The sequence below is a fragment of the Corvus kubaryi genome, unplaced genomic scaffold (genome assembly GCF_017639235.1).
Source record: "Corvus kubaryi isolate FWS band 111438036 unplaced genomic scaffold, C.kubaryi_AGA036_p1.0 137, whole genome shotgun sequence".
Classification (NCBI taxonomy): Eukaryota; Metazoa; Chordata; class Aves; order Passeriformes; family Corvidae; genus Corvus; species Corvus kubaryi.
The window spans coordinates 27184861-27211567 of NW_024580671.1; the positions used below are offsets into that span (position 1 = coordinate 27184861).

General features: G+C 38.1%; 1 long non-coding RNA gene across 7 annotated transcripts in view; it reads left to right on the plus strand.

Annotated features, from left to right (window-relative positions):
* LOC121659772 overlaps positions 1-26707 on the plus strand; it is a 54900-nt gene that overhangs the window by 18243 nt on the left and 9950 nt on the right. For 2 of the 7 annotated variants that reach the window (XR_006014458.1, XR_006014452.1), the window contains exons 1-2: positions 15231-15511; positions 20853-20965. This is a non-coding gene — a long non-coding RNA (uncharacterized LOC121659772). Of the gene's footprint in view, positions 1-12522; positions 13669-14888; positions 15045-15230; positions 15512-19415; positions 19547-20852; positions 20966-26707 lie in introns of those variants that run through there. The other 5 variants (XR_006014455.1, XR_006014453.1, XR_006014454.1 and 2 more) reach the window with 5 other exon arrangements.

Genomic DNA, 26707 nt, shown 5'->3' on the forward strand with positions numbered 1-26707 from the left:
TCTATAACTCAGTGTTGATCAGTTGCTTATAGCTGTGGGGTCCCCAGTGCCAAGGCTGTTCTCCATCTCTCAACATCCCAGTCCCACATTGCTTCATGCCGCATCCTATATCTTCAGTTCTCAGACTTCTGATCTCATACACCATTTCTATATTACAGAGTAATTGCTTATTACTGCCATTGATATAAAACTATGATCGAACCACACAAAGATAAGCAAAAGTGTTAGAGGAAAATGTCATAGTACATCCAACAACCTGAGAGAGGAAAGCTTCATGCCCCCAGGTTCAAAAAATAATGAGCCTGAAAAGGTATTCCCACTTGGCACATGCACACTGAGCACAAGTACACACCATGCATATATTTTTCTGGCCACACAAATAACAGAGAGACACTCAGAGCATGGACACAAACACAGCAGCAATGGTTTCAACCTGCTCCTGTCTCTGGCTGAGTAGGATGGAGATAAGACAGCAGGAATATATATCACCTCTCTCTGCATATGTACAGTGTGAGTCCCTCAAGCAGCTGGCCTATTACATCCAGCCTGACCAGTTGCTGTCCCTAGATCCCAGTCTTACCAACTGCTAACACCTGGACATGTGAACCCCCACGGTCACAGTACCATATTCCTATTCCAGTAGCTGGTGCAGACCATCACACACACACACACACACACACACATTCTCTGGTTCCATAGATGACATCTCTGTTCTCTCACTCTTAGAGAGCCACAGATGCTCTCTCGCACACAGAGCTGGCCCTCAGAAAGCCACAATCCCCCCTTAATCCCAAGCCATTCCCTGCTGGCTCATTCAGCTTGATCTTCACTAATAATCCTACACTTGCACACCTGCATTCACTCCAGCTGACACCACATACCCATACACACACTTGCACATGGAGTAAAGAGCCTCTTACTTGAAAATAATTGAAGGAATTTAACAAGGAGACAGGGCAGACTGCAGTGATTAGGCCCAGGAAATGACCAGTCCTTGCTTACATGGAAATAAACTCTTCCCTCATCCCTCTATTTCCCTCTATTTGTTTCTCCCCAAATCACCCAAACCTCTCCCTTTTCTCTCCTAAACATGCCTTCATAAATATTGGGCAATCCCAACATCATTCTCTGCTTCCCATACTGTTTCCCACACCCCTTGGCAGCAACTCCCTTACTTCAAAAGGTGAGATGGAGATCTGGTCCCAGTGACTCCTCACAATGAGTTTCACACTGGGTCAGTGGGGCTGAGGCTCTGCTGAAAGGGGCAAGTACAGGGCTTCCCTTTGTCTGAGTTCTGAATTTGGGTTCCTTGGACCTCTGCCATTGTGTTCTTGTTCTCTGGGTTTGTAGAGATGAGATTTTGATGGGCTAAAGGATCCCTAGAGATGGACCTGGGAGCAAACTGGAAACAGCCAGGATAGACTCCCCCACCTGCACTGTGCCTCTGTGTTCTTTTGTGGGTGTGCAGATTAGTTTTATCGCATAACAAAAAGTAAAACCACTGCCACCTGATAAATAAGACAAACTGCCATCATAACTAAACCAAGCGAAACAAAGATGCAAGTAGGTCAAGAAAAATTCAGGCACAGCAAGGTTACCAGGCCTCAGTCCTTTGGGTGTACAAATTTACAGCCTGCTACTATCAATGGCTCTGCTGTATTACAGGATGATCTGGCTGCTGTTGTAAGTTAGCTGACATAGCAGGTGACACTTCAGAGTCACTGGCTTTAGGCCACATGAGTCACATGGCACATGAGGCACATCTGGAAGCAGTACTGACATATTTTCAAGAGTACTTAAACTAGATTGGTTACAGGTCGCGCAAACATGTGAAAAATTGGAGTTAAAATTATACATCTCAATTGCTGGTTGGATGACAATTTATGGGAAAAAAATTATATACTCTGTTAGACTGATTCCATGATATCTTGGGACATCACCCTTAAAATACAGGGACTGGATAATCTGCCTGTATAATACAATGCATAGCTTAATGCTATTCAGTCATAACCACTTCTCAGTCACAGGCAGGGCAGTTTCTTTTACTTGCACTTGGCTCTCCATGTCCAGGCAGGGAGAAGTATCTGGACACAGCGTGAATTTGGTTCCTGATATCAAAAGGAGCAACATTTCTATACGGTGTAAGGAAGAGAAATGGCTCAATCCAGGCTTCTGATTAGCAAGAGAAATGAGATGCAAAAAATTGTTTATAAAGAAGGAAAATCTGCTCTAATTTTCTATTCTGTATGTGGAAAAACATACTTCATTCTACCTTGTGGTAAAAAGGTGGGAATGGAGAAAAGTTAGAGGGAGGAGTTTTTTCTTTATTGCTTTCAGGAAAGTTCAATTATTCATTGCCCTTTGGAATACAAAATTGTAACCAAGCAAAAGGGATTTGAGCAGGAAAATCTAAGAATCATTTACACTTCTTTTTTGGAACTGAAAAGCCCCAGTGTTCATTTATGATGATATTATGAGTTGCAGTGAGGTTCTTAAACATCATTAATCACTACAGATGGCTACAAATCCATTAAATCTTTTAAGCACCTGTTTCCTTATCAAATGCTCACATGGTAAGCTACCCTCTGGTTCACATAAGCACATTAGTTTTAGAACATATAATTACCTTACAATAACTGTACTTCTCCTAATTACCAGTTCCCTGAAAGGAAAAAGTGGAACCTATTGAGTAGTGGGGGTGGCCGTAACTTAAAAACAGAGCTTCTAGACTGAGCAGCAGGGCTGGATGACTACGTGTAAAATGTTTGTCTTACTTCTGGTAAGCCTAGTTCAATTCCACAGTGAGCACCTAAGTGAAACAACTTGATTTTTTGCTATCAGTCACAAGAGAACACCACCCCACATTATTTATCACAATTTGTCTCTTTTGAAGAGAGCTTCAGGATAGAAATAGCATAAAAACCAAATTATTTCTCACTCAAATGTGTTGCACCATGTTTGAAAATGTGGTGTTAGACAGAAATTGCAATCTCTTGTCATACTTCAAGTCTTATCAGTATGAAGCTCTGTGCTACAGCACACACGAGAGTGCTCACTTTCCCAGAAGTATTTAGAGGCAATACCATTTATTCACAAAGTAATAGCCTCCCTGTTCAGGATGGTAGGATTTATTCCATCCTTCAGAATGGTTAAATTAATTAAATAAGCAGACAAACAAACAAAGATATGATCAGGTAAGTGTGATGAGAGGGTTATTTCACTAAGAGGTTTCTGTACCATATATACTAGCTTCCTAATAGAGGCACAGAAATATTCTTAAACTGTGTAAATCTATATAATTTTTGCTAGAGCTATACATGTTTCTATAACTTCTGACCGCAGCCCACAATTTTCTGATAAACTTCCCTAAATCCAGATCTAGTCTAAAGAGCTGTATTCTGGTGACATACTACAGAAAGAATGCCATGTGAACAAGCAGATGTCATCTTAACAATATTGAATACTGATCAGTTTTATAAATGATTTTCCCAATGTCTATATACAGTCACTCTACATATTTGCATATAATCATATCAGAGAAAACACACTAAAATTTTGACTAGAACATTATCACAGTACCATGCTGTGAACTAGAAAAGCAGTCACTTCAGAACATATCTACATCAGCCATACCATATATGCAAGCCAAGACAAATTCCATTTATAAGCTTTGAATTGAGTTTGATGAACTTAAAAAATAGAAAAATTCTGCAGTAACTTTCTGCTTTTTTTCCTGAAATATCTTTTCATACCCAAGATTCAGAAATTTGAAGACTGAGATACGGTCACAATGCTGTACAGTCATTTAGCTGAGGTTAATCAATAAAAATTTTAAGAGTGGCTGCAAAACCCAGAATTGTTTCAAAGGCAGTATTTATCTACCCACCCTTGCCCTTATTTATCTGGATACCAACTACTCCCGTTTCATTTAGAATACAATCTGGACTGATCGTCAAGATGCCAGTTTGTTCTAAAGGACCTGATAGACATCATCATCAGAAAAGGTGAATTGTAAAAATCTCAAATATCTACTACAGGTTTATTGGCTGAAATGTGATTCTTCTCAATCTGGTATAGCCTGAAACATGTTACCAAAGGTTCATAGAAGTTTTCCACAGTTCTGGGAAAGTAGCTGACTAAAATATGTGCCGTGGAAGAAAATGTTTAAAGGGATAGATTGAGGTAAAAAGTAGCTTGTGAATTAAAATTGCTTTCAAACACATCTCAAAAAGGACTAAATTGTGCACAAATACAAAAAATATTAACACCCTAATTATAAGACATTCTTATTTTAATCCTGCAAATATTAGGTCCTAGAGAATCTTTGTAAGAAGACTTTAAGCTCAGAGAATAGGAAATAATTTATAAATTCAAAGGGAGGCTGGGTGGAAGCTCAATCCTTTGTATACTCTCCAGTCTCCTCTAGGCCTTCAACATTAAAAAGTACATTACTCTATAGCCTTCAATGTTTTACTCTCAGACAGAATAAACTTAAGGGGCTTGATTAGCAACTTATGCATTTGACCCTAGTAAATCAAAGGCTCTTCCTTAGAGGTAAAGCTTGTTCCCAAAAATCCATGGCAAAAATTGTTGTTTAATTATACATATACCACAGTCTGACTTTGAAAAGTACTTGCAAGTGAAAGGAAAGCTGTCTTTTCAACCCCTTAAATTGGTGTCAGTTCAACTAATGGGCCAGTTAATTAACTAATAGGTGTGAAACGCAGACCTTCTCCAGAGATAAAACATGTTAAATATACCAGTTAATTGCCTAGTATGGATTGACACAGTTTATTGGTGGGACTCACCCGAAGTTTCCACAAAATTTCTTGGGGTGCATTTCCTCTGGAGGAATATGAACAGGTACAAAAAAGAAACAAGTGGGACATACAGTAATTCTTCTAAAATGTTAATGTGTTTCTTCTTAATAAAATGTCCTGTATTCTATGAAATTGATAATAATTTTTCACCTTAAACTTCTTTGAACTGCAGTATTTTTTGCATTAGCATGCAAGATTCGGGCTGCTGCCACCTCATCCTGACTCCAAAATGCATTATTACATTTTAAAATTAAGGTTTTTTGTGAACTGATAATAATTTACCAAGATTCAGTGAGCACTCCCAAATTTGTCATTGAGAGGAATACACCTGGAGCAGGTAGCTCAATTCGCAAGCTGCAGTGTGAGAAGCAGATTGAGATCTAGGTGGGAGCCTGAGACAAGAGGGTGTGAACTCACTCTGTTTCTTTCACCCTAATATTCTTCTTCCAACTGCATCTTTCTTTAGCTGAGTCGTATTATTTTCCTGCTGTTTTCAAATAATATTGCAATTATATTATGTAAGTCTCACTTTCCACCAACTTAAAAATATGATGTACACACCTTTTTACATTCTTCAGGCTGATTTTGCAGCCCCCTGGGCTGGCCACTCCAAAATTTTCACTGACTTCTTAAATTCCAGAGGATATGATAAAATCTGCATGAAGATCATATTGCTGCAATAAAAATCTCAACACAGCAACCACAAAGCCACTGTCTAGCTATGCACATCTTTTTAGGTGATAGACTTTTCAGACTGAATTGGCTGCATTCTTCAGAATGCAAGCTTTTGTTAAAAACAAAAACATATTTCAAGCTATCGGGTCTTCTGTGTTTTGGTACTGTAGAATTAGGTGTTTTTATTTTAGAGAAGTGCATATGCTAAGTCCTGTTATGAATTCACTGCTCCCTCTTGTTTTGTCTTGGATGCAGAAAGACCAGATTAATACCTTTCATAGTAAGTTTCAACCAAATATCTCCTTAGCCCTTCTTATTTAAAAAATTTTTGACTGGTGAGACATTCATCCTGGACTCAATAAAGATGTATTGTTAAAAACTTTGTGGAGAGATTACCAAACATAATTCAGAATTTATTTTTAAAAAGTTTCAAGATAACCTTAAAAATGTAAATCAGTCTATAAGGCCTTTATGGAATTTATAACAAAGCAGCCTGAAATAATGTCATCAAGACAAGTTAAACAATAAGTCTTTTAACTGGCCTTAAAAGATCACAGGTATTTGCTATCAGAAAGAAACGGTTTCCTTCAAGACTGTTAAAGACTTAAATTTTACATAGCCTTTAGAGATTACTCTACAGAATTATCCAGCTTGCTCCAGCAAGACTTTTCCTATGAACTGCGACATTATTATCTCTTTGACCATGATAAAGAGCCTTTTGAATTCAGGCTTATATAACATATTTGGTGGAATTTAGAGTTCAAACCTCATCACACATTTTAATTATGGATGACAGCACTAACAGGACTGCATGGCAGGCTTTAAGAAAAAATTAAATATATAGCATATCACTACAAGTGGTTGGAACATTTCCACCTTTATGACATTTTTGTAAAATACACTGGTGAACACCCTAGTGTTCCATAAAGACAAAACTCTTTCCATGCAAATTTAATCTAAAAAGACTTTTGCTCAAAAAGAACACCTTGTTGAGAAGAGTAGGATATAGCTTAGTGTCTGAATTAGTCTTGAATGTTAAGAGTGTAGATTTACACCTCTGCATTAGGATGGAAAAGCTCTGCTGTGCCATAAATAGAGCAAAGACCTACAGTAGGGATCAATGCACTTGCACCTGAGAAATCAGGTTGCAAAACCTGATGAATGTCAACAGTAGTAAAAGGATATATATTAAAAAATAAAGTCTCTAATTTAGATAGATTTTCTTTCTAAAATGCTGTATATCATAATAATTCTGTTTGTTTGGGTTTGGGTACTTTTTAATCAGGCATTGTCAAAGACACCAGGTGTAAATGATTGATGAGATCTCAGATCCTCAAATATTGTAATGTTTCTACAACAAAAGTTATTGCATGTAATGAGTTTAAAAACACACAGAAAATTCAGCTTGCTTTGTCATCCTTTTCCAATTCAGCTTCACCAAATCTAATAAACCAAAATTACAGCTATTCCACAGCTGATTGAATAAAATGTGAATGTAACGAAAAGTGTCCAGTCTTGTTCTGACTAAAGTCATTGAAAGGTTTTAAGTCAAAACTATAAACTAAATGGAGAATGTGTTTCTCAAAGTACAGACTTACTGATAAGCGCAAATGAAAATGGTGTCTCTGAAGTATGTAACTCATACAACCCCAAAATGCATTTAAAAATATATATATATTGTCTTTTTAAAACATTTTTCCAGGCTATTTGATATGAAAAGACAAGATACAGTCCCTTTTGCAGAGAATTTTTGATTGTGTAGGACAAATAGATAAAGTATCATAACTGTGAAAGAAAAGGCTCAGGGGTCCTGATTCATTCCACCTAATTCCAGGCATTGCACTTAAAAGCATAGATAATGGATTCTCCCTGTGTACTCAGCAAGGAGAGAGAGGAATATCCAGGGAGAGATTCAGATCATAGACAAGGTATTTTCCTCTGCGAATGCCTCTCTTTCTCATCAGTATTATAAGTAAAGAACCTATGGCAACCAAGAGCCTAATTTAGGAATGTCTGTAGGTGCCTGAAGTCAGAGAAGATGAAGTTGATTCAGGATAGGAGATAATGGATATTAACTCAGACAAAAGTGCTGTACAGATGGAAATAAAGATATTTATTTATTTATAATAACATCTTTGTTCATGTCGCAAGCTGGCATGTCACGTTTTACAAATACGATGAATTGGCAAATATTACAAACCCAACCAATTTTAAAGAGAGCATGACCAGTATGAAAACATATGCAAATATAGGTCCTACTTGACAGCAACTTGCAATCTTATTGCTGGATGTACAGTCTATTCACGTCTTGTAGGATGAAAGGATTTTGACTTGATATTAAGTTACTCCAAATTAACCATTATGGTCTTCTATGACGGAGTGACTGCAACAGCTGATAAGGGACAACTGTCTGATGCCCTCTACCTAGAACTCCATAAGGTATTCAACACAGTCCCACATGACATCCTTATCTCCAGATTGGAGAAACATGGATTTGAAGGGTGACTGTTGAGTGGATAAGGAATTGACTGAATGGACACAGCCAGACCATTCTGATCAATGGCTCTGTGTCCAGGTGGAGGTTGTGTTGAGTGTCCCTCAGGGCTCTCTGTCTTTGGTGCTCTTTAACATCTTTATCAATGACACAGACAATGAGATCAAGTGCACCCTCAACAATTTTGCTGATTATATGAACCTGCCAGAAGTTGACACAACAGAAAGAAGGGATGCTGGAAAAGCTTGAGCTGGATCCACGAGAAACTAATGAAGTTCAACAAGTTCCAAGTGCAAAGTGCTGCTTCTGGGGCAGGAGAATTCCAGACATGAATACAGACTGGGAGAAGAACTCACTGAGAGCAGCCCTGTGGAGAAGGACTGGAGCGTTCTGGTGGATGAAAAGTCAGACATGAGCCAACAGTGAGCACTCACACCCCAGAAAATCAACAGCGTCCTGGGCTGCCTCAAAAGCAGACTGGTCAGCAGGTTGACGGAGGTGATTCTGATCCTCTGCTCCACTCTCATGAGACCTCAGCTGGAGATCTGCATCCACGTCTGGAGACCTTAGCACAAAAAGGACTTAGACCTGTTAGAGTGGGTCTACAGGAAGGTCATGAAGACAAAAGAGGGCTGAAGCACCTCTCCTAGGAAGACGAGAGAGATGGGGTTCTTCAGACTGGAGAAGACTCTAGAGAGACCCCATTGCGGCCTTCCAGTACTTGAAGAAGACTTACAAAAAAGAGCGAGAGCAACTTTGTTCAAGGACATATAGTGGTAGGACAAGGGGGAACCAGAGATTTAAATCAGATGTTTGGAAGAAACCTTTTACTCAAAGGTTAGCGAGGCAGTAGAAAGAAGCTGTCCAGAGGAGCTGAGGATGTTCCATCCTTGGAAGTTTTCAAGGTCATTGGATGGGGCTTTGAGCAATCTGGTCCTAGTGGAAGGTGTCCCTGCCCATGGCAAAGGGGTTACAGCTAGATGATCTTTAAGGTCCCTTCCAACACAAAAAATTTTGTGATTCTGTGATTTTATGATATTACTTGGGGATATGAAAAACTATAATCTTTGCATTAGAGGAGTTTCTGTAATATAGTTTCATTAAAAATCTTTTTCCAGGTATATAATAATATCCCCAGAATCCATCTGAAGGAAGAGGAAGGACTATGTTTGTTGCTGCCCTTTCCTTCCCCTCAAAGCTCAGGTTTCTACCTTATAATGATTTATTGGACATATGTGGTTGCTATGTTTTTTTTCCCAAATTATTTATCTTTTCTCTTGCTTCTATCTCTCTGTTCCATATGATTTATTGCGTCACTGGCTTTCCAGTATTGCTAATGCCGCCAGAAACATCCTAATTAAAGGACTGAGTCATGAACAGAAAAGCAAAGTGGAAAATGAAGGATATTTTCTAGCCCCACATCCATAAACACTGTGGACAGGCAATTTCTCTACAAATATTTATACCATCACTCCCTGAACTTTCAAGAAGTAATTATTTCTCCCACTTTTGAATAATTGTCCTTTCTTAGGAACCAGATTATCCTCAGGTATTAATTAATGAGATAACACCAAAGATGGATTATTATTTTCCTCTAGGTTTTTAAAATATATTTGAATAGAAAGAGATTTGGGATGTTTCGACTTTTAAAACATGTATTAGAAAAGCCCTAATGTTCTACTGATCTATTATTTTCACTAGCCTTTAAATAAAATACTCTACATGTGTTTCTCCTTTAACCTGTGTGAACACACACACACGTACACATATATATACAGCTATATTACACTAATAGGTAGATCGATAACAGGTATAATATTCATACAATAAAATAATTCATGGAGATATTTATTACCTGAGAAAGAGCAGTATGTGGAAAATACTCTTTTGATGCTTTTTCATGGCTTATTTTTATGAACATCTCTTGCCTTCACCTGTGCATTACAGAGTGTTCTTACTGTGAAATGCATTTGGGACAACATATTGCTTAAATAAGAAGAGTATGTAGATAATTGATTTTATGTGGCCATTGTAGCTGCAGAAACACATTCATTTTAACACAACTAATGCCAAAATATATTCAGTTAAAACATGCAGCTGCCTCTTCTTGCTTAAATAGCACAGAAGGATTATGGTAGACTATCAGTTTTCTGCTTTCAAGCATAACCATTAATGCTGAATACAAACAACTAGTCAAAGAGGTGAATAATAAAATAATAAAATAATAAATCTGCATTGGATTAGGAAACATATTTTAGTTTTCTATATTGCTTTCCTATTTTTTATTGTCAGTCAATTGTACACATTCATGTTTTGTGTATGGATGATACTCTTAGGAAAAAAGAGTTATAGTCTATCCATATATAAAGTTTTTGGTGACTTCCAGGTGTCGCCTCTGTGGAATTTCACTTCCCATATAAAACGGAAGAAGAGAACTGACAAGTCTGCAGAAAAAGTCATAGAGGAAAGTAGGAACTAGATGGGGAAAAAAACAAGAAAGAGGACGATTATTGCAAAACACAAGACTATAGAAGGTTCTGAAAAACACAGGTGAAGCTTGAGAAATATAAATCACTCAATGACACAAGAGCAGGTCTTGTCTGTGTTTAGGAAGATTTATCCAAACCAAATTACAAAAATGAGAAAAACACTTTCTAAAACTGTCTCCATGCTAAAATTCTTCTGATGAAGGGATAGAAGTCTCTGTTTACAATATTCTGCATAAAATGAGAGTACTGAGACCATTTCGTTTTTTCATCCTTAAGAAAGAAGATTCTCAGCATCCTGTAACACTTTTTGCTGGTTTTGCACTATTTTGGTTCTATACATCTACCAATTGCCAGAAGGAAGGATAATGATGTGTTGAGATGATATTTAAGCTTCTCCTTATCCTGCTGCATTCCACTGAAAAGCCAGAATAATCACATTTAAGGAAATACTTGATAGAAAAGTCGTAGAATAAGATTGAGTCTATTTGTCTGACCTGGCTTAAGACTCAATACAGGAAATATAACACTTATCCCTCAAAATGGTGTTTTACTTGTCAGCTTTTGAATATAATCCATAGCTGAAGATTTGTTGTCTGCATGTCTTCATTTAACAGACTATGCTCTCTGCTTATAGCTTTACAGAATGTAGGAGCTTGTTGAGTGAATTTATACATGAGATAAATTTTGAAAAATTGATCCAGAATACTTAGCTGATTTAGTTGTAGTCGCTAAAAATGCTACAATAATTTAATACTTTGGCACTGTAATTATTTTTAGCTTAAAGAATAGTTTCCTTGTAGAGAAATAGGTTTTCCATGAGATCTGTGCTGCATAAGCTCTTGATTCTCCTCCTGGAGTAATCTTGCAGAATATTATGGAGACAGGAATTGACTGGTTCTCTGCTTCCACAGGTGTGCAGAATTTGGCGGCAAGAAACTTTGCCTGTGAGACAAGATAGATAGAGAGAGAGAGAGAGAGAATCATACTTAGATGGATAGATAGGGCCTGGTTGACAAAATTCCTTGGGAAGTAGTCCTGAAAGGCTGAGAGCTCAGCAGAACTGCTTTTTGGAATTCTGAGACAGGAGACTTTGGCCTATTTAGGTTGAGAGAGTGCCTTGCGAGGAAGTGCTGAAGGTCAAAGGAATCTGAGAAGCCTTGAAAATTTTCAAGAAGAAAATCTAAAAAGCACAGGAGCAGGCCATACCTGTGTGCCAAAAGATGATCTGGCAGGGAAAAGAGAAGCCCGGGTGAACAAAGAGTTTTGGCTCAAGTTCAGGGAAAAAAGGAGAGTGTATCACCTTTAGAAGAAGGGGCAGGCAACTCAGGAGGACTAGCAGGATGTTGTGAGCTTATGCAGGGAGAAAATTAAAACTACCAAAGCACAACTAGAACTTTGGTTACTGTCATAAAAGACAATAAAAAAGTAATATTTTAGCAAAAAAAAGAAGGCAAAGGAGGATCTCGATCTTTTCTTGGATGTGTGGGTAAACATAGTGACAAAAAGTGAGGAAAAGGCTAAGGTACATAATGTCTTCTTTGATTCAGGCTTTAACAGCAAGACCAGCTGTTCTTTATGTACCCAGCTAATTGAGCTGGAATATACAGATGGGGAGCAGAATGAAAACCTCCATTACCTAAAGCGGAAGGGTCAGTGACGTGATATGCTACTTATACACACAGGTCTATGGGGCCAGATAGGATCTGCCCAAGGACTAGGGAAGAGGGGCTGAAAAGCTGGTGGAAAAGCACCTGGGGGTGCTGGTCAACAGCCAGATGAACATGAGCCAGTGTGTGTCCAGGTGGCCAAGAGGGCTGATTGCATCCTGGCCTGTATCAGCAACAGTGTGGCCAGTGACTGCCCTCCTGTATTCTGCACTTGTGAAACCACACCCCAAATCCTGTGTTCAGTTTTCAGCCCCTCATGACAAGACAAACACTGAGGTGCTGGAGCATGTCCAGAGAAGGGCAACAAAGCAAGTGAATAGTCTGGAGCACAAGTCCTATGAGGAGCAGCTGAGGGAGCTGGGAGTGTTTAGCCTGAAGAAAAGGAGGCTCAGGGAGGAACATATTGTTCTCTACAACTACCTGAAAAGAGGTTGTAGCCAGGTGGAAGTTGGTCTCTTCCGCCAAGCAGCAAGAGGTAGGACAAGAGGAAATGGCCCCAAGTTCTGACAGGGGAAATTTAGGTTGGATATTAGGAAAAATTTCTTCACTGAACAGATTGTTAAACATTGGAAGAGGCTGCCCAAGGAAGTGGTTAAGTCATGATTCTTGAAGATAATTAAAAGATGTGTGCATGTGGTACTTAGGGATATAGTTCAGTGGTGGATTTGGCAGTGCCATGTTAATGGATGATCTTTATGATCTTAAAGGTCTTTTCTAATCTAAATAATTCTATGGTTCTATGCTTCAATAGATAGATATATAAAGGCACATTGACATTTCAGCAAAAACTTGTCTTAAAGCACATAATCTAATGTGACTGAAAGAAGTAGCATGAGTGAAATGAAATGCTTTTCAAATCATTTTTTTTCTCTCTCTGTGGACACAGACATTGACTGAAATGTGCATGGCCACTTGTTCTGAAAGCATAGAAGAATCACCTGCTCCCAGTGAAACTGTGGCATAAACTTCTAACACTAATAGAGTAGGAAATTAATATGAAATCAACTGTGCACTCCACATACATGAATGCATGTCCTTGGTGCCTCAGGGTCTGCTGTCACATTCTTTCAGTCAGTTGTTCACCTGCAACATGCTATATGCAGAGTCCAAACTTTTTCAGATATTGATATTTTTAGAAACCGAACAAATAACACTGGGTGTGAGATTCAGATTATACACAGTAAAATCACATGAAGTGATTAAAAGCAGTCATAACTTGCAACAATGTAACTAATGATCATCCAGCAGTAAAATATCTGCTACATAGACAGAATTCCTACTGACCCTGCTATGTGAACATGTCTTATCCTGACATAACATTCCAGGGATGCGTTAGCATTTTAGCAACATTGTGAAATGCCACTGTAACATGGAAACTATGAAATTATTCTGCAGCGAAATGATTTAACAGAACAGCAACAAAAATAAAAATAGAGGATAGTCAAAATGCTTGGCAAACCTGCAATCTCCAAAGGCCAGCCTCCAGCAGTTCTGCAGCACTCTAAACAATACCATAAATAAAGGTAATTATCCAAATGATGTTATAAAGCTAAGTCAAAGGTGGTCTTGTGGAGAAGTTGCATGTGATTAAATTGTGAAAAAACCTGTAGAATCATGTAGGAGGGAAATAACAATTTTTCCTCCATTTTGCAGGCTATTATTCTTTATTAAAATATCCACTACAGTGCAAGAATTATATACAAAACTGACCATTTTCATTCAAAAACCAATTGTTTTTTAACAGCATGAGATTTTTTCATGTAGCTGGAGTCTATGTTGCAGTCTAATCATAAAACACACAGCAGTATTTTTGAACGACAGCTAACTGATTCAAGGTAAAACCATAGCAAAGTCAAAGCCATTCACAAAAGCTCACAGGTTAACTACAGTTTCTGACTTCTGGGAAAATAACATACTGCCCTACTTGACTGGTATTTTATGCTAAATAAGAGGAGCTGAGTCATATGCCATGTCTTCTCATGGTGAGACCATGCTCTGTAAGGTTTCTAATTCAGTTTTGCCCTTCATCTATTGCTTGAGAAGTGTCAGGAGGGTGAAAAATAACAAAAAAAAAATCCTTTGCTGGTAGGACTTCTCGATGGTGTAATATGCTGGTGAACACTTGTCAGAGACTGAAATATTATAGTTTATGACTTAAACATTTTCTTAAAGGACTTTTAAAACTGTATTACAAAAGCTGCAGAGGAGACCACCGCACCCTGAATGGGGCCCTGACTGAGGCCTTACACTGCTCACTGATGAAGGTAAGATAAAGTAACAACTCAGGGCTGGGGACATTCACAAAGCACAGGCTTAACACCTCCAAGGTGGAGACCACAGCCCCAGAGCTATCAGCTGCCAGGCTCGAACAGACCCTCGAACCAAGGGGTGGAGGGAGGAGAGGCTTTGGGTATCTTGGAAAAGCCTATGGTCAGAGGTGCAGTGGCTGCCCATCCTCCACTGTGCAGAGGAGCCCAGCTGAGGGGTTGTCCCAGTTTGTCCCCCCACCCAGTTGTCTCACCGGGGTGGGGGAAGCTTATCCACAGCAGAAGGGGGTGACATCAGCAACAGTGTGGCCATCACAGGGGCTCCCCTCAAAGGGGTCCCCAGACCCTGCACCAGAGCACCAGAGATGATGCAACAGACCCTCAGTGTTGCAAGGGACAGTGTGTCAAGCCAGGCCCTGCAAGGGGAGACACGTGGGCATTCCCACCTGACCCAAAGTGTATATTAATCCACGGGATTCTGCACTCTTTGGTGTGGTGTAGTGTGTGGTGTGGTGGCTTGTGGCAGCGTGGCGTAGCGTGTGGCAGCGTGACCACAGCAGTGATGGTGGACCCTCACCGCCAGAAGACCAGATGGAGGGGAGCAACGACACATCACTGGGACCTTCAGATAGGTGATATGCTTACCTAACCCCTGTCCCCTCTCCCTGTCACCCCACCCCCACACACACACTTCTTTTTCTATGTCTTTCTTTCTTTCTTTTCTCTTTCCTTCTCTTTGTCTCTCTTACGATTAAATAAAATACATCAATTTTTTTGGCACCAACATCTAACCTCGTTTGGTTTTAATCTCTCTTTTGGGAATATTTTGACCCTTCTCTAAGTTCTTTCCAGTTTATGCAGAGACATAGCTTTCTTTGCTTTTCTGGGTTGAAACTGGATTGTAACAACACTGATCTCCTTTCTCTTTCAGGTTCATACTGGAGACTGGGGTGGAAGGGTGACATAAAAGGGACTTCCCTGGTGTCTGCAAATGCTACTGTATGGTTTCTCTAAAGACCCCAGGCTAATCCTCAAGCAAGATGTGTGACTCCTAAGAGTAATGAAATTTGCTGGTCTGCAGTTGCTCACTCCCATTTCAGTAAGCGATATTTTTAGTTATATACTTCCACACATAAAACTGATGTTAGTCAAAATCCACCTGTAAATACTTCTGTATGTCTCCATTGTCTTGGAATTGTCTTCAAATAACACACTTGGAGACTGAAATACTAATAATTCTTCCTGCTTTACTGTCTTCATTCTTAGAACAGCTTTTAAGTATTACATAGATTTCTTTCCTAGAACACTTTCTATCACTTATCCTTAAAAACAAATTGTATTCTTCTGGGTTTGGGCTGATAATCTTTGTCCTTTTTTTTATTTTTAAATCCAGCCAACACTGAATCCCAGTATACCTAATCTCCTTGTCTTTGTAGCTCTTTAGACCCTGAATTGAACTGAATGGTATAGACAAATTACTTGCAGGCATGATTCCCTTGGATACAATGGAGTTACAGAAATTATGAGCTTGTCTTGATGAGAAATAATGGTGCACATATGAACATTGTTTTCCTAAGCACCTGAAATGCTGGTGTAGTTAGAGAGCAGCAAAACCTCTCTAATAAGCAAAACTCAGATTTATGTGACCACAAACAATAAGGGGATGCCATCACCATAACTGCTCCATGTCTGCCTCCAGCTGCATCAACAACAGTCTGCTGTCCCTGTAGGATGACTGGTTGGATGGCCCAGGAAACAAATCCTCATCGCCCCACATTTCAGCCAGCAAGAAATGAACCATGTCAAATCTTTTAACCCTGGTATTACATATTGAATATTGTGAAGTTTCAGGAGCTGACACCTAAAATGTTTAGCAAACCTTGATATGGAAACTGACGCCATTAAAAGGCAGGATGAATGGCTGTCCTGTTTAAATCTACTGTCACATATGTAGACAAACTTCAAGGATTCTCTGTGATTGCCAATACTCCCTTATAGTTTATTTTCTGCCAGATGCAGACCTATAGCACCTGTTAAGCAGACGCATTCCATGTGGCACAGGGCACTACATTTAGACAGAAATGTCTATAGTTGGATGCCATGTTTCCTATGATGGCTTTTCTTTCTTGTTTATTTGGAAACTGATGAAATTGGTTGACTTTATATGGGGTTACTTTGGATTGCATTACTACTTTGATTTTGGCTTCTTTTCCCTGCCAGGAGGGTTATCAATTGTGATAGCAGGCTAAGTAATAATTATTCGTATTTTTGAGAGCTATTAAACTGTCAGTGCCTGCCAAAAGTTACCACACAGTGGTATCGAAGATACCAGAGACATTTGACTGCACTTAGCATAGTATATCTCTCCAGAATTTTATGATGTGGTAACAGTTGGCAATTTGTGACTTACTGATAGCGACAATTGGGTGTATGAAACCGTAAGTCCAGTTACCAACAGCATGCCTGTTACACATTATTCCAGCAACAGGAAATGAACACAGCTGTGCACTGGTAAACAATTCTTAAAAACAATTAAAAATGTGGAAGGTGACTTCTAAAAAAAAAATGTAGCTGTCACTAAAAAATAACGACAGGGTTATACTTTGTGCAGCTTGAAAACTATGGTTTTCAAGAGTATTTGAGACTATGTACCAGTTAAGATCTTCATTATAAACACAACAGAATGAATATTTTTAAATTAATAATTAATTTTCCAAGAAATTCAGTTTTGGTCATCCTGAAACTCATCAGAAATCTCAGAGAAATTCTGGAAATAATTTTGTCTGAGAAAAAAATTATATAATTGTGGAAATACTAAAGTAGTCTGGACATCTTGAAAATGACAGTTATTACATATTATGTATATAATATATATTTCATATATGTATTTTGACCTTTATTATAAAGGTGAATTATATTTACACTTCCATTTTGGTACTCTTAATAAAAGAGAACTGTTGTGATCGTTACAGAGTGTATTTCAAGTACAGAAGAAATTCACCTCCAGGAGTAGTACAGACCAGGAAAGAACAAACAGAAAAGAACAGACTTGATAGAATAGAATGATTTCATTTGGAAGGTACCTACAGTGATTATCTAGTCCAACTGCCTGACCACTTCAGGGATGAATAAAAGTTATTAACAATAATCAATTAATTAATTAGTAGTAGTGATTAATTAGTAATTAATAATATTAGAGTTTTTTATTGAGGGCATTGTTCAAATGCCTCAAGCATTGAATGTACTTGCTAAATTCACTTTACCAATATAAAGAGGATTTTTTTTCTTTCTGCACACTTGCATTGGGTATGACTGAGTAGTTCACAGCCCCCACAGTACAGTGCTTTGCACTGGTAGCTGGAAGGGTGTTGATAACATACCAGTGTTTTGGCTGCTGCTGAGCAGCTCTGTCCTTCTAACATTCTTTCCCCCATCAAAGGGGATGGGAGTGGGCAAGATCCTGGGAGGGTACACAACCAGGCCAGCTGACCCAAATTAACCAAAGGGCTATTCCATACCCCATGATGTTAGCTCAGATACAAAAGCTAAGGGAGAGAGGAGAAAGGCATACTGATTCTTCAGTATTTGCCTTCTGGAGAAACCACTACAGGTGCTGAGAATCTGCTTCCCAGGAAGTGCCCAAACATTGCTTGCTGATGGGAAGTAGAGACTCACTTTCCCTTCGCTTATGCATGCACAAAACTCTCTCGTTTCTTTCTTTTGCTGCAATAGACTGCGTTATCTCACCCACTGGTTGTTCCCCATCTTATTCTCTCCTGTGTCCCACTGGGAAAGGGAGTGATACAGTGGCTTAGCGGACAGCTTCCACCCAGAAAAGGTAGACCTGCTACAATCATTTTGACACCCAAACAGGGACAGGAAGCACCATTTTGGAGGAGGCAAAAGAGACCCGTGCCTGCCAGAAAAAGACAACAATGTTAAATGAGATGTCATTCTCCTGTGAGACTGTGGGGTCCCTTTCCACAGGAGACAGTTCTCCACGAACTTCTCCAGCATAGTTCCAATCTCGCAAGCAGCAGTCCTCCCAAAAGTGCTGCAACGTGAGTTTCCCCAACGGGCACACAGTCCTCCCAAAACTGCTGTGGCATGGGTCACTCTTCCACGGGGTGTCGTCCAAGGACAGGCTGCTCCAGCCTGGAAGCAATGGTCCCCTCTCTCCACTGGGTCTCCCAGTGATGATCACAGTCTCCTCCAGGCATCCACCTGCTCCAGCACAGGCACCTCCCCCACGGGCTGTGGGTGGATCTCTGCATCCCCCGTGGATCCCCATGGGCTGCAGGGGCACAGCGGCTTCATCACGGTCTCCATCACAGCCTGCAGAGGAATCTCAGCTCTGGTGCCTGGAGCACCTCGTCCCCCTCCTTCTCCACTGACCTTGGTGTCTCCATGTTGTTTCCCCTCATTCATTCTCACCTCCTCTGCTTCTTTGGCTGGAATTAAAACTGTGCCTCCACCTTTGTTTTGATTTCTTCTTAAATATGTTTTCACAGAGGCGTTACCAACGTCTCTAATTGGCCCAGCTTTGTCCAGCAGCATGTCCATCTTCAGAGCCATCAGGGATTGGCTCTGCCAGACATGGTGAAAGCTTCCAGCAGCTTCTCATAGAAGCCACCTCTGTAGCCCCACCCACTACCAAAAAACAGTCTGTGCAAAACCAACACAACACATAATGCTACATTATATAATCACATTTAGTTTGAAAAAATAGGAATTGGAATATTTTCTTTAAAGCAGCAAGGAGCAACAGCATGCCATCAGTGCAGTTCCTTTACCTCCTGGAAGGCTTCAAGAGTTAGAGTTATTATGGAGTCAGAGAGAAAGCATGGATTTCATCTGAGTATCTGAATTTGAAAGATCAATTATTTTGTCATCCTAATGTTATAAATATTGCATCAATATACATATAAATAATAATCCAAATATATAGTTTAAATATCTAATGTAAATATCTAATCTAATCTAATCTGATGATATTTACACAGACATTTCTGTTCTGCCTGCTGCTGCTCAATCCTCTCTGGCTGATACCTTACAGTGCTCTTTGGGAGATTCTAAATGTGAAAAGTACAAGAGGAGACATGGTAAGAGACTGGTGCTGGTGAGAACCAGGGAGGTAACATTTAACCACTAAGAACATAATTAACTCAGCCAAGTTTCATTCTTTATCACACAAGCAGGATTGTGTTAAATATGTAAGCAAAGATATCTGCAAAATCAGAAGGGAGAATCAGCCAACTTCACAGATGAACACATGGGCTGTCATAGCATTTGCAATAAATGCAACTTACTAAAAGTCAAAGTTATACAGGGATTATACAATGATTAATATTGATATGCTTATGAAATAATATTAATTGCCTATTTTTTTAAGTAATCTGAGTTGATAAATCTGAGAATTTTGCTTTGGGGTTTAAACCAAGAAGCAGTCCTTCATGTAATTTTTTACAATATTTAAGCACACTGAGTATGACTATGATGTCAAAGTGCAGGCACCATGCAGCTGCGCGGAAGACAAGGCATGGGTAGATTAACTCATCTTTGTATTCTCCTGTGGTTTTCTGATCAGTTGTAAAGGACAGAGTGTATTCTAGCCTAAGATGGACTTTCCAGGTTGCCTGAATCCATTGCCCTGCAGAATCCTAAATTCATCAGTAATTACCGGAACTTTCACAAGGGTTTATATTGCAAATATCATCATGCAACCAAATATTCTGGAGAGTCTGATGAAAACAACCTGCTGCTTTTCCCTTCATTTGCTTGTGGGACAATTCCCTCAGAGACAAGATAGACTTTCTAGGGATTCATTTCTACCAATCCAGGAGTTACACAGGAACCCACTTTGTCAGTGAGCTTTCCAAATCACAGGTGAAAATAATGTCAGTTCAGTATGAAAATTTTTGAAAGTCTGATATGGCAACATACTGCATTTTATTTCTATCTAGTTGCTTTTCTGCTTTGGATTACTTATATAAAATCTGTTCAAGGTCACATATATTTGGTGAGCTCAGTGAACAGTTCATTAAATTCATCCATTACAGAGTACAACACAAAATTGGGATTATTTTGCACTGCTGAGTATCTTTGTTAGGAAAATGACCTGAACTATTTCAGATCAAGGTTGAAAGTATCAGCAAATGATGGTGGATAGAACTTATTAGGCATTCTGGTCACATGTACTCTTCCATTTTTGATAACCTCAAAAAGCTTGCCATATATACCTAAACACATTCTGTGAAGGAAAAAATTCATGCTGCATTACTGAATGGTTCTCCTTTGGCCAAGCAGACCATATATATCTCATGGTTCTACCAAAACTCATTTTTAGAAATCATGTTATAAGCCACTCAAAGTCATATTTTGTTTTTTATAAAAATACAGATGTGTTTCTAATGATGTGGTACTGAATCATGTTTCCACAGTGAAAACTTACACTAAAGATGGACACCTGAAAGAAAAGGCACAGATGAAAGGAAAAAATGTAATAAGGGAGGAGTGCTAACAGGAAGTCTCTGTGTTACACCTAAAAAGGGAGGTAAGCACCATAATAACAGGGATTCAAATGCCTACTATTTCCATATAAGGTATCTGGTATGCAGAGCCCTGGGCTGGAGTCAAAGGACCCATGCACAATACACAAAAAAGTTTATAGGTGACAGAACTGTCCCCAGAGAAATGAGGCTGCTGAAAGGGGATCTGCTTACAGCCATCCAGCAGCGACATGCCGACGACAGGATGGAGTCTTAACTGTTGTCCATCTTTATGGCTTACTCGTCTAATAGCTGCTTCTCCTTCTGATCCCTCTTTGAAAGGAATGTAGCTGAGCTTTTTCTTTTTCTTCTGAAACCTCAGATGGACCTACCCATCTAAAACACAGCAGGCAATGAGTGGCAGTGATAGCTTTGCAGAGCTTGTACGTTACACTGTACCCAGTTGAAACACTATCCCAAAATAGGTGAGATCTAAGTTCATTTCCCCCTTCTGTTTGAAAGAACTGAACCAAACATTCCTCAGTGCCCTCCCCAGCAGGCTGCCCACAACCCCAGTATAGTGAGTCAGCAGCTCTCTTCAGAGCTGTTGGGCTCTGCAGAGAAGTATACACAACTTTCTCAGTAAAAGAGAGAAACTGAAAATAGTGACAGCTTTGTTCACAGATTATAGAAGGCACCCAGGAAGTGGCAGAATCTAGATGCTGCTGTTAGGTGTGTTTGGTTCACATTTTACACAATGGTTGTCTCAAATTACTTCCATGAAGTTACTGAGTAAATATTAGCTTGAGTGCAAATTCCGTTGCTCAATGCTGAGGGAAGGAAATTTTATTTTTAATGAGTGCTGTTATAAGTGTCAGCTAATAAATGGTTCAGTACTTGTATGAGAAATGAAACAAATAGCTTTGTTGTTTTTTCTAGAGGGATCTGCACAGCTGTAACTTTGCTCAGTGTGTCTCTGACAAGATGCACTACTGCCTCTGACGATACTTTGAAAAGTTCATGAAATTCTGTCATTACAGAACTTGCTTAAAGAGGCAAGTACAGTATATCTGTGATATTGTAGCATGTAGCATAGGCAAAGTAAAGGAAAAATCAAGAATATATTCTTGTACTTCTTTTAAAAAGACTTTATTCTTCTCCATTCCATTCACAAAATCCAGTAGCACTGCAGATATTTATACGGTGTAGGAAGAACAGAAATCCCAAAGCACATTCCAATTATGAATATGTTATTTATATTTCATGGGCAAAAAGATTTATTTCCCCAAGCACATTGTTTTCTTTTATCTGTGTGCTTCCTTTAATCCTGTCAATAACCCAGTATGCAGCTGGTTTCTGCTCATAGATTTTTTGGAAGATAATAGAAATAAGAATGCACGGTAGATAGAACTATTCGTGGGTAACATAAAAATACCTGCTGTTCATCAAGATTTCTGCTTGCTAATTAACTGGAAAAATTTGTCACAATATTTTTCTAGTATTTTTAACTGACATAGTGGAATATATTAGCATGAAAAATAAAAATAACTTCTTAGTTAAAGATATAATGAAATCCTAGATTTACATTTATGTTCTAAGGTGCAAAAAATGTGTACTTATTATTCATGCCTTGAAGGAGTATTTTAATATCTATATGATTTAAGTATTAAATTGTTCAGCAAGTTGCAATATTTATCATGATGCTAGCCAAATTAAAATCTTTTGGGGCAGGAAAAAAATCACCTAAATTTATATTGGTAATAAATGAGGAAGAAGCTAAACCGATTTGATGCACTTCAATTTCCATACATGTTGTATGGCAGTTTGTAAAAAAATGTCCCCTTTCTTCCTTGAAAGTTAAGAATCTCATTATGGGGTAAGCAACTTGGTAATACTTGAAAGGAAGATTATAAGTAGGTTTTGTTATCAATAAGAAAATTCATCAGCTGTAAGAAAAACTGAATATTTTTTCAATCTACTGGTCAAGACAGAATAAGATGCCAATGTCATTTTCCTACTTTCCTGTGCTATTTTTGGACAATTGTATCACTCTCCTTTTGTATTTAGATGCCTTTCCCTAAAGAATACCAGAAGAAGGATCATATCACAAATGGGAAGGAGATAAATCTGCTTAAATATATGTCTGGCTGGATTCAATCCATACAGCTTCTCAAATGTCTGAATACCAGGCTGGGATGCATACAAAGTTATCTAATGATCCAGCTTTATAGCAGCTATATATACTGAAATCCCACTGAGATGAGTGTGTCTGGCTACTGCTTCCACAGATGGCCCTTTTGGGATTCAAATTCACCTCTCTGTTGCCTCTGGGTTTTTTAGAATTGTACACTAGAAAACCTGGGACATTTGGCTTGAGGAAGGTTTTTCCATACAAATTAGAATACTTCTCAAAGTCACAATACCCTCCAATTCATGGTTCCTGTCAAATATTCTCTTATTGCAGACATGCAAAGCTTTACAGTGAGTGATTCATTTTTATTAAAATTTCTAAGCATCAAACTAATAGGTTTCAGAGTAACATACTGACAGTGTCTCAAGAGCAAACATCCTAGCTTCTTATAACATGATATCTAATATGCTTATGAAAAACACTCTATGGATCATAGAAAAATATCTTGGAAGCCAGAAACCCCCACCAGCTCTGTGCTCCATCACATAAGTTTGAATAGAACCTTTGTCATGGTGAATATGAAGTGGGTGACCAGAAGCTGACCTTGAAAACAGACAGTGTAATGATTTCTTGCTCTCTGAAGGTTTATCCACTAGAATATTATTTGCTTACTGTGATTATAAACGAGCTATTACCAATAAGTGAAGTGGGGTTTTGATAAGTTACAGGGCAGTAAATATCTCAGTTTAATGTAATTCAATAAAATTTAACTGTGCACTGTGTGTCTATTATTTTGAAAATCATAATAAATTTTTAGATAGAATGAAGCTTAGAGCAGGAAACAAAGAAACTACCTGCATTGGTAGTTGGAGAAAAAAGAACTGCAAGATTATGACATTAAACACAGAGGAACTTGACAATGTGAAATATTGTTAAAGTCAAAATTTAAGCAGATAGCACGGAATGGAACTGATTAAGCAAAATCCAAATTTGAAACTGAAGTTTGCAACCATATTTCAACAATATGACCATGACCAGGTGTATATGTGGTAATCTGTTCCAAAATGTGAAGATTTTTTTATCAGTTAGGTTTGAAAAGCACAGGAATGGACTTACTAAACTTAAAAAATACTAAGTGCACATGGTAGTGACAACACTAAATGATTTATTATTATATAAATTTCAGCCTGATCTGCTGCACCCTTTTACTTAGGAATACATTCTGATTTGATGTACAGCAGTAATTTTCTTTGCATGGAATTGGTCATTTGCCAGAAAACTTTGCTTTTGAGTCCCACCTGGATTTTATGTATGTGATATGTTTGCTTATGGGAAGCATTGGTCAAAAAGTGCCACCCATAACAATGGATCAGTTTGTCTAGATCTCAACTTGTACTCAAAGTTGAAAAATATAGCCTAATTAGTAAATCCTTTGCTATTGAAAACTCTTTGTATCTACTTGCTTCTTTTTGTTTATTATCATATAAAATCAATAGTTCCACTTAAGAACAGAGAGATTTTCTTACATTTTTTTCTAAAAAACTTTCAAATCTGTAATTCAAATAATTATTTTTTCCCTGAAAAATCAAATCTGATTTTGAAGTTATTCAACCTCAGAGTTTGACACACATATTTTTCCTTAAATTATTACTGTAGAAAAAAATTATGGTTTTAGTAAAATTTTTATGATTTGTATTTTATTAACCAATTATTTAACTTAATTTGAAAAAACAGTAATTTTAATTACAAAAAGCTGTGTGAGTGGATATGGGTATGTTCTCTAGTTACTCTGAATATGGGAACTCTTTCCTTTACATTTCACTGTAGGCACATAGCAGTTTAGTTTAACATGAAGTTCTTAACAACAAGGTAGAATGATCAATTCAGGAAAAAAAAAGATATGTTTGTAATATGTCATGTTAAAAAAAAATAAATAAAAGCAAAAGGTATTTTTAATTTTGAAGATTCCAGATGCAGGTTCATGCCAAAAAATTAATAATTGTCTCTCTTTTTCAAAGGTTGTCAAATAAGAAAAATGCAGCAGAATTTAGCATTAAATTTAAGATAGCTGTAAGAAACATGGGGAAAAAAAGTTTGTATAGCATACCAAGTGTGATATAAGCACCTAGGGAAACAAAATAAATCAAAGCCTTGGAAAAATCCTAAAAGTTAATGATTTCCAATTGTGGGCAAAGATATTACCTCCTGCATTTGTGATTCCACTTGCCAGCTCGATGGACTTCCATGCGCTTTTTGTAGATAAGGAAATATTATCAGCTTGGAAGTTCTATTTAAAAATCAAAAATGTCTGTTAACTGCTCAGACCAAAAGCACAAATGATTTAAGTTCAGGTAATATCTAAATTCCAAAATAAAAAACAGTTAGACCAAAAATAAGAAGTTGACTCTGCCACTATAGACTGTATTTATAACCTACACCATACATCAAGGCCAGATCCTGTATATACACAATTACAGGTAGCATTTTATTCAATCATTCCTCCAGGAGTGAGGACTATTGATTGTGTTAACAAAAAGCTTTTGTATCAAAGGCTACCAAACCAGTTCTAATAAGGTTTTCTTTGTTCTGCTTTCCTTAATTCAATTTGAGCTACATACTGCAAGAAAAGCAGAAGCAGAGGTTTTATGATTGGTTCATAAACTTCTGAAATTATAGAGTTGTTATAGAAGAAAGAGCAATACAACACATATTTCAGTACCGTGAGCAGAGCTATTGCAATACATATTTGAAAATTTGCAGCTATTATTGTTACAGCTTGGAAACACATTTTTGTGGTTTCATAAATTATTGTATCATTTTTGCATATTAATTGCTATAAAATGTGTTACAATGCATGTTCTAATAACAAAACACTTCTACTAAATGAAATTGCGCTTTAATAAAACCCAGTTCCTTTTATGCTGTCATAAATGCATCAATTTTATCCTTTTCACAAATTTATGAAATGGGCTTGAATTAATAAAATCACCACACACATCATTACAAAAATTTCCTAAGCTAAAAAAAGTTTCAGTTTTTTCAAGCATCATTCTGAAAAACTGGAAATTCTAATATACATGGAAAGTACACTCCAAATACAGTTCCCAGAACACAATAAAAATGTGTTTATGTGTTTTAAAGAATGTTCTTGATGAGTTATTCATACATTTTAACAAAGGTGCCCGGTCCTGGGAGTAGCTTTGAACTAGAATGATCCTTAAATTCCATGTCTGACATCTCAGTTATCCTCAGAGGCAGCCTGAATTTGTTTTCAGTTTAATATGTAATCTATATTTCAGTTAATTATAAAGCTTTTCTGTAGAGCACATGGTGCTGCATTCTCCTAGGGTGCCTCCGTTACCATCCTCTGTGTGTGACCTCTCACAAGGTGCTGGCAAACATCAGTGAGTAGGTGGAGACAGACTGAGCTAGATAAGGTCACCTTAGTGTGGTTTAGAGTGTGGGTTCGAAGTGCATGGAATGCCAGATCCTACCTGCCCAGAGGCCTCACAAGAAACAGGCTGCTGGTGTGTTTGTGTTCTACAGACAGGAGTGCATTTGGAACCACGTGTGCATGGCAGGGGAGATTCTGACAAGACTGCCTATTACTGAAAAAACTCTGAGCTTTCTTTTCATAAGTTGTTTAGTGAATCTGTACTAAATTGCATTGGGCACT